Source organism: Phyllobates terribilis, unplaced genomic scaffold, assembly GCF_046119375.1.
Source record: "Phyllobates terribilis strain yellow unplaced genomic scaffold, ASM4611937v1 Scaffold_1__5_contigs__length_1240528914, whole genome shotgun sequence".
Classification (NCBI taxonomy): Eukaryota; Metazoa; Chordata; class Amphibia; order Anura; family Dendrobatidae; genus Phyllobates; species Phyllobates terribilis.
Window position 1 is genome coordinate 1117070785 of NW_027362761.1, and position 9823 is coordinate 1117080607.

Below are 9823 nucleotides of genomic sequence, written 5' to 3' on the forward strand. Positions count from 1 at the left end.
TGCCACGCATACCAGGATTAGGGGGTGAGGGGTACCACACATACCAGGGTTGGGGAGTGAGGAGTACCACGCATACCAGGGTTGGGGGGTGAGGGGTACCACGCATACCAGGATTGGTGGGTGAGGGAGCCACGCATACCAGGATTGGGGATGAGGGGTGCCATGCATACCGGGATTGGGGATGAGGGGTGCCATGCATACCGGGATTGGGGATGAGGGGTGCCATGCATACCGGGATTCGGAATGAGGGGTGCCATGCATACCGGGATTGGGGATGAGGGGTGCCATGCATACCGGGATTGGGGATGAGGGGTGCCATGCATACCGGGATTGGGGATGAGGGGTGTCATGCATGCCGGGATTCGGATGAGGGGCCATGCATACCGGGATAGGGATGAGGAGTGCCATGCTACCAGGATTCGGATGAGAGGCCATGCATACCAGTATGGGGATGAGGGATGGGGTACCATACATACCAGGATAGGGATGAGGGATGGGGTACCATGCATACCAGGATAGGGATGAAGGGTGCCATGCATACCAGGATTGGGGATGAGGGGTGCCATGCATACCAGGATTGGGGGTGAGGGGTGCCACACATACCTGGATAGGGGATGAGGGGTGCCATACATGCGGGGATAGGGGATGAGGGGTGCCATGCATACCAGGATTGGGGATGAGGGGTGCCATGCATACCGGGATTGGGGATGAGGGGTGCCATGCATACCAGAATAGGGATGAGGGGTGCCATGCATACCAGGATAGGATGCAGGACACTATTCATACACAACGCGATTGGTGTCTTCAGGGGTAGGAACACTGTAACACAGTCCATGACCCTTTCAAGGGAACACTGCTTTTATATTGTAGGAGGCTGATGAACTGATCTTGTGACACGCTCCTTCATTAGTAGCTGTTTCATAGACAGAAGAGTTGCTCAGCTTGAGAAAGTAAGAGAAAGTGACCAACTCCTTAAAGTTGTGGTACAGATTCCATTACCTATAAACGTAACAAAGTGCTTACTCGTATAATATCAGTTTGTACAAATTCTCAACACTGGTCATCATTCATTATTCTTGGTGATATTAATTGTTACGATGCCTTTGATTTATGTATATTACTGGCTTTTGAACATTTCATATCCATTAAACTTTAAACTTAAAATCTTCCTGGTAATATATATCATAGAGTTTGGAATCTCCTGCGCATGTAATGTGTATAGGTATCCTCACTGATAGGCAGGTGCCGCAGGCTGACATGACTGACTGTATTGGTAAGATGCATAGGAAAGATAAACTTGAAATGGAATTGTACTTTCAACAAACTTTGCTAAAATCAATAGTTCAGACATATGTAAGAAACTTTTGTAATTCACCTTATCAAATAAATCTGCTTTCTTCTACGCTTATCAGCCACTTTTTCCCCTCCTCCTGCCTCTTGAACTTTTAATCCACTCTGAAAAGGCAGCTCAAATATTCTTGCGAAGACAAGATTATTATTATTATTATTATTAATTATTATAGCGCCATTTATTCCATGGCGCTTTACATGTGAAAAAGGGGTATAATACAAGAACAATTTCAATAATCTTGAACACAATGTGACAGCGACTGGTACAGGCGGAGCGAGGACCCTGCCCGCGAGGGCTCACAATCTACGAGGGATGGGTGAGGATACAGTAGGTGAGGGTAGAGCTGGTCGTGCAGCGGTATGGTGGAGCGGTGGTTACTGCAGGTTGTAGGCTTGTCGGAAGAGGTGGGTCTTCAGGTTCCTTTTGAAGGTTTCCACGGTAGGCGAGAGTCTGATACGTTGGGGTAGAGAGTTCCAGAGTAGGGCGGAAGCACGGGAGAAATCTTGTATACGGTTGTGGGAGGAGGAGATAAGAGGGGAGTGGAGCAGGAGATCTTGTGAGGATCGGAGGTTGCGTGCAGGTATGTAACGGGAGACTAGGTCGGAGATATATGGAGGAGACAGGTTGTGAATGGCTTTGTATGTCATGGTTAGGGTTTTGAACTGGAGTCTCTGAGCAATGGGGAGCCAGTGAAGAGATTGACAGAGAGGAGAGGCCGGGGAATAGCGGGGGGACAGGTTGATTAGTCGAGCAGCAGAGTTTATGATAGATTGGAGGGGTGCGAGAGTGTTAGAGGGGAGGCCACAGAGCAGGAGGTTGCAGTAGTCAAGGCGGGAGATGATGAGGGCGTGCACTAGTGTTTTTGCAGATTCATGGTTTAGGAATGTGCGGATCCGGGAGATATTTTTAAGTTGGAGTCGGCAGGAAGTGGAAAGGGCTTGGATATGTGGTTTGAAGGAGAGTTCCGAGTCCAGGGTTACCCCGAGGCAGCGAGCTTGAGGGACTGGGGAGAGTGGGCAGCCATTGACTATGATGGATAGGTCAGTTGGGAGGGTTGAATGAGATGGCGGAAAGATGATGAATTCTGTTTTGTCCATGTTAAGTTTTAGAAATCTAGCAGAGAAGAAGGATGAAATAGCAGACAGACATTGTGGGATTTTGGTTAATACGGAGGTGATATCGGGTCCAGAGAGGTAGATCTGTGTGTCAGCTTATTATGGTGTCATGTTACACAGCCCACTACACTCTATGGAGAGGGGAAAGGAGCAGAGTGAGGAAACAGGCAGAGGGAGACACAGAAAAATCCTGCTAAGCTTTCTAACAAGTATTTTACCTCAAATTAGAGCTTGATTTCCATCCAGACAGCTCAAGATTGGTACAGTGGGTACAGAAAGTATTCAGACCCCTTTAAATTTTTCACTCTTTGTTTCATTGCAGCCATTTGGTAAATTCTAAAAAGTTCATTTTTTTCTCATTAAAGTACACTCTGCACCCCATCTTGACTGGAAGAAAAACAGAAATGTAGAAATTTTTGCAAATTTATTTAAAAAGAAAAACTGAAATATCACATGGTCATAAGTATTCAGACCCTTTGCTCAGTATTGAGTAGAAGCATCCTTTTGAGCTAGTACAGCCATGAGTCTTCTTGGGAATGATGCAACAAGTTTTTCACACCTGGATTTGGGGATCCTCTGCCATTCTTCCTTGCAGATCCTCTCCAGTTTCGTGAGGTTGGATGGTGAACGTTGGTGGACAGCCATTTTCAGGTCTCTCCACAGATGCTCAAACCCATTAGGTCAGGGCTCTGGTTCGGCCAGTCAAGAATGGTCACAGAGTTGTTCTGAAGCCACTCCTTTGTTATTTTAGCTGTGTGCTTAGGGTCATTGTCTTGTTGGAAGGTGAACCTTCGGCCAAGTCTGAGGTCCAGGTCACTCTGGAAGAGGTTTTCATGCAGGATATCTCTCTACTTGGCCTCATTCATGTTTCCTTCAATTGCAAACAGTCATCCTGTCCCTGCATCTGAAAAACACCCCCATAGCATGATGCTGCCACCACCATGTTTCACTGTTGGGATTGTATTGGGCAGGTGAAGAGCAGTGCCTGGTTTTCTCCACACATACCGCTTAGAATTATCACCAAAAAGTTTAATCTTCGTCTCATCAGACCAGAGAATTTTATTTCTCATAGTCTGGGATTCCTTCATGTGTTTTTGAGCAAACTCTATATGGGCTTTCATATGTCTTGCACTGAGGAGAGGCTTCTGTTGGGCCATTCTGCCATAAAGGCCCGACTGGTGGAGGGCTGCAGTGATAGTTTACTTTGTGGAACTTTCTCCCATCTCCCTACTGCATCTCTGGAGCTCAGCCACAGTGATCTTGGGGTTCTTCTTTACTTCTCTCACCAAGGCTCTTCTCCCATGATTGCTCAGTTTGGCTGGACGGCCAGGTCTAGGGAGACTTCTGGTGGTCCTAAACTTCTTCCATTTAAGGATTATGGAGGCCTCTGTGCCCTTAGGAACCTTGAGTAATGCAGAAATTCTTTTATAACCTTGGCCAGATCTGTGCCTTGCCACAATTCTGTCTCTGAGCTCCTTGGGCAGTTCCTTTGAGCTCATGATTCTCATTTGGTTTGATATGCACTGTGAGCTGTGAGGTCTTATATAGACAGGTGTGTGCCTTTCCAAATCAAGTCCTATCAGTTTAATTAAACACAGCTGGACTCCAATGAAAGAGTAGAACAATCTCAAGGAAGATCACAAGAAAATGGACAGCATGTGACTTAAATATTTAAATATGAGTGTCTGAGCAAAGGGTCTGAATACTTATGACCATGTGATATTTAAGTTTTTATTTTTTAATAAATTTCTACATTTCTGTTTTTTTTCAGTCAAGATGGGGTGCAGAATGTACTTTAATGAGAAAAAAAATGAACTTTTTAGAATTTACCAAATGGCTGCAATGAAACAAAGAGTGAAAAATGTAAAGGGGTCTGAATACTCTCCGTACCCACTATATATGATTTCCTCCATGCCACTGCTGCTTGTCTCTGTGTGCTCAAAAGGAATGAAGAACAGGATTCCCTCACTGTCTGCTGTGCTGTATATGGAAGAGATCACAGTTATTTTCCTCTCACCATCTCAGAGTTGATTGCAAATTAATAGCTAGAGCCTGCAGGGGGGAAAACAGATGAAAATACAGGATATATGTAAGTCATATAATTGCCAGATACAGTGCTGTTCCTCATGTACACATAGGACAGATTACTTGCATGTATAGCTTTACCCTTTAACTGTTGAGAATATTGACCAGTTCTAAGTAGTGGGCATTGTAATCTAACTATGATAAACTTCTTTAAAGTGGATACTGTATATCACCAGATTTCACAGCATGAAAAACATACATTACTACTTAAAACAATCAATGTCAGAATCGCTGTATAATCTTGATTTTGAAATGAACATTTTATGAATCCATAATCCGAAAAGTAAAGTAGGTACACCATTTCTATGTAATATTAATCTATATAATAATGTATGCGGTTTTCTATTACAAAATCTGGAGACAGATCCATTTTTAATATCCAGCAATCCCGGAGAACTGTGGTGGCTTCAGCCATTGTGTGCTCCTCTGGTCCCAAAATAAGTCGTAGACTTGCTGGATCTAGTTGCGGCTCTCCACCTCAATTGAGCCAATGATGGTGCACATAATTACCAATGATGTCAGGCCTGGCAGATTGTTTAAAAGGCTATCAGTCTCCATTGCTTTTCCTCCAGATTTGAGTATTACCTGATCCCTGCTCATGGTTCTGCTCATTGTGTCTATGATCTTGAGCCTTAAAGGGGTTGTCCGGTACTTTTAAAAAAATGCCAGTGTGTTTTAATGATAAATACAACTTTCTTTCTAATTACCTTGCGCTGCTGATACTGCCTGTGAGCGGCGCTATCGCTGGCCGCTCACAGGCAGCACGTGACCCCCGGCTGCAGCCGGCTCTGACATCCGCTGACGTCACGACAAGTTGCGGCTGCAGCCGGGGGTCTCTCTTCCGCGTTCTTCCGGTGGTTGCTGGGTTGTGGGCGGGGTTATTCCCCTGCATCACACCCGGCATCCACCGCGCGCTCTCCCTCTCCTCATTCAATGGGAAAGCGTGCGGTGAATGCTGGGTGTGACGCAGGGGAATAACCCCGCCTACAACCCAGCAGCCACTGCGGGGACCCCAGGGCTGAGTCACGCCTGAGTCACGCCTCACTTGTCTTGACGTCAGCGTGGGGTCACGTGCTGCCTGTGAGCGGCCACGGATAGCACCGCTCACAGGCAGTATCAGCTGCGCAAGGTAATTAGAAAGAAGCTTGTATTTATCATTAAAACACACTGGCATTTTTTTTTAAGTACTGGACAACCCCTTTAATTTGATCCTGACCTTGGCCTTGTTCTTGAATATTGCCTTTTTCCTCTCCCCCTTAGATTGTTGACTATTAGTTCTATCAGTTCAACTCCTAACTTTTGGCTCTGTTATCGACTTCTGCTGTCTACTTGCCTGATGCATCCAGACAACTTTCCCGGAAATTGCCTTTGGCTCAGTACCTGAATTCACTGATGCAAAATTAGTGTTACTGTCCCTAATTAGGAACTCAACTGGGAACTGCGACCTGAGAATCAAACCAAGAAAGTCCAAAACTCTGGGGATTTAAAGGGAAAAATGGGGAGATTCCTTAGACTTTGCATCCCAGTCTAGCCAACATTTTATGCCAATACCCAGTAGCATAGCTACCGGGGGGGTAGAGGGGGCAGTCGCCCCGGGCCCCGCGCTCTGAGGGGGCCCACCCAGAGCTCCGCTACTGTAATTATATCGGCGTGCACAGCACACCTTTACAGTTACATTCCGGGCAGAGCAGGGAGACTGGATGTCCCTGCACTGCCCGGCAGCTGATATGTGGCCCTTGGGCAGGAGAGGGGGGGGCCCAGTGCCAGCATTGGGCCCCCCCGCTTGTCACAGCAGCAAGTTAACTGATGAGAGAAGGAGCGTGAGGCTCCCTCTCCCATCAGTCCCCCCTCTGCGTCTGACATCAATGACGTCATCACTTGGCGCCCGGCCGCTGTGCTGAAGATGTGTGCGGGCCGGGCGCTCGGAACAGTGAGGGAACGAGGAGGAGAGGTGAGTACTGTGTTTATTTATTTATTTTTCCTATTGAGGGGGGATATTATGCTACATACTTTGCTTATGGGGTGGGGGGATTATGCTAGAGACTGCCTATGGGGGGAGGAGATTATACTACAGACTACCTATGGGGGGGAGATTATACTACAGACTGCCTATGGGGGGGTGGGAGTAGATTATACTACAGACTGCCTATAGGGGGGAGATTATGCTACAGACTTGCTATGGGGGAGATTATACTACAGACTGCCTATGGGAGGGGAGATTATGCTACAAACTGCTTATGGGGGGGAAGAATATACTACAGACTGCCTATGGGGGGAGTAGATTATACTACAGACTGCCTATGGGGGGGAGATTATACTACAGACTGCCTATGGGGGGGGGGATTATACTACAGACTGCCTATGGGGGGGGATTAATAATAATAATAGTTTTTATTTATATAGCGCCAACATATTCCGCAGCGCTTTACAATTCAGAGGTTCATATACAACGGTCATAAGTAACATAGCTAAAGATAATACAATAATTACAGCAAAAATGACAACCCTGCTCGTAAGAGCTTACAATCTACAATGAGGTGGGGGTGACACAAAGTACAGGGGTTTATTTACAAGGATGGTCCAGCCATCTTGAGGGGATGAGGGATAGATAAAGGCTGCATGAGCTTATCACCAGCCAGTATCTATGGTGCTTTTGGGTTCGGTGGAGACTTATGTTTGGAGAAATAATGAATGGGCTATAAGAATATAAAAGGACTTCGATTAGGGAAGGTGATAGGCTGCTTTAAACAGGTGTGTTTTTAGGGAGCGCATAAAACTGTGTAAGTTGTGGTTCATCCTAATTTCTTGGGGTAGAGCATTCCAGAGAATAGGTGCAGCTCGGGAGATGTCTTGAAGCCGGGAGTGGGAGGTACGGATTAGTGCGGATGTTAGTCGAAAGTCGCTTGCGGAGCGTAGAGAACGGGTAGGCCGATAAACAGAAATGAGGGAAGAGATGTGGGGGGGTGCCACACTGTGGAGGGCTTTGTGGGTGAGAACAAGCAATTTAAATTGGATCCTATAATTCATGGGCAGCCAGTGCAATGACTGGCACAGAGCGGTGGAGTCTGAGTAACGGTTAGCCAAATAGATGACCCTGGCTGCAGCATTAAGGATGGACTGGAGGGGGGAAAGTCGAGTGAGGGGGAGGCCAATTAATAGAGAGTTACAGTAGTCAAGGCGGGAGTGGATCAGGGCAACAGTGAGGGTTTTTGTTGTTTCCAAGGTGAGCAAGGGGTGGATTCTAGAGATGTTCTTTAGGTGCAAGCGACAAGAGCGGGCAAGAGATTGTATGTGGAAGGTGAAAGAGAGATTGGTGTCAAACACAACGCCCAGACAACGCGCCTGCTGGCTCGGCATTATTGTGGTGCCACACAGAGAGAGAGAGATGTCAGATTTGGAGAGGTGAGTAGACGGCGGGAGTAGAAAAAGTTCAGTTTTGGAAAGGTTGAGTTTCACGTAGAGAGCGGACATGATGTTAGAAACTGCGGCCAGACAGTCACTGGTGTTCTGTAATACAGCGGGGTTAAGGTCAGGGGATGAGGTGTATAGTTGTGTGTCATCAGCATAAAGATGGTACTGAAAGCCAAATTTGCTGATGGTCTGTCCAACTGGGACTGTGTAGAGAGAGAAGAGAAGAGGGCCAAGGACTGAACCCTGAGGAACCCCAATAGTGAGAGGAAGAGGGGAAGAAGTGGAGCCAGCGAATGATACACTGAAAGAGCGGTCAGATAGGTAGGAGGAGAACCAGGAGAGAGCAGTGTCTTTTATGCCGATTGAGTGGAGCATAGAGAGTAGGAGGTGGTGGTCAACAGTGTCGAAGGCTGCAGAGAGGTCTAGAAGAATGAGCAGAGAGTGATCGCCATTATGTTTTGCTGTCAGAAGGTCGTTGGTTACTTTGAGTGCAAATTCTGTAGAATGTAGGGGGCGGAAGCCGGACTGTGATGGGTCTCGAAGAGAGTGAGTGGAGAGGTAACTGGTAAGGCGGGAGTGGACCAGGCGCTCCTAGAGTTTAGAGATGAAGGGAAGATTGGAGACTGGTCTGTAGTTGTTTGTGCAGGAAGGGTCAAGAGAGGGCTTTTTTAATAATGGAGTAATGATGGAGTGTTTGAAGGAGGAGGGGAAAATACCAGAAGAGAGGGAGAGGTTGAAGATTTTAGTTAGGTGAGTAATGACGACTGAAGAAAGAGAGTGGAATAGATGTGAGGGGATGGGGTCAGTGGTGCATGTAGTGGGATGAGAAGAAGAGAGGAGCCTGGAAACTTCATCTTCTGTGACGGGGTCAAATGTGGAGAGTGATCCAGAGGGGATGTGGGGGGGGGGGTGGGAGTCACGGCACTTGGTGGTTGGGAGCTGATTTCCTGACGGATGGTGTCTATTTTCTCTGTGAAGTAGGAGGCCAAGTCCTCGGCACAAATATCTGCGATGGGGGCCGGCGCTTTAGGACTGAGGAGGGAGTGAAAGGTATCGAAGAGTTTTTTGGGGTTGTTGGATAGTGAGGATATCAGGGTGGTGAAGTAGGTCTGTTTGGCGAGGTGAAGGGCAGAGTTATATGTTTTTAACATAAATTTGTAGTGGATTATGCTACAGACTGCCTATGGGGGGATATTACGCTACATACTTTGCTTATGGGGTGGGAAGATTATGCTACAGACTGCCTATTGGGGGGAGATTATACTAGAAACTGCCTATGGGGGGGGATTATGCTACAGACTGCCTATGGGGGGGAGATTATACTACAGACTGCCTATGGGGGGTGGGAGTAGATTATACTACAGACTGCCTATAGGGGGGGAGATTATGCTACAGACTTGCTATGGGGGGGAGATTATACTACAGACTGCCTATGGGAGGGGAGATTATGCTACAAACTGCCTATGGGGGGGAGATTATGCTACAGACTGTTTATGGGGGGGAGATTATACTGCAGACTGCCTATGGGGGGAGTAGATTATACTACAGACTGCCTATGGGGGGGAGATTATGCTACAGACTGCCTATTGGGGGGGAGATTATACCATAGACTGCCTATGGGGGGGAGATTATACTACAGACTGCCTATGGGGGGGGGGATTATGCTACAGACTGGCTATGGGGGGGAGATTATGCTGCAGACTGCCTATGGGGGGGTTATACTACAGACTGCCTATGGGGGGGAGACAATGCTACAGACTGCCTATGGGGGGGAGATTATGCTACAGACTGCCTATGGGGGGGAAATTATACTACAGACTGCCTATGGGGGGGAGATTATACTACAGACTGCCTATGGGTG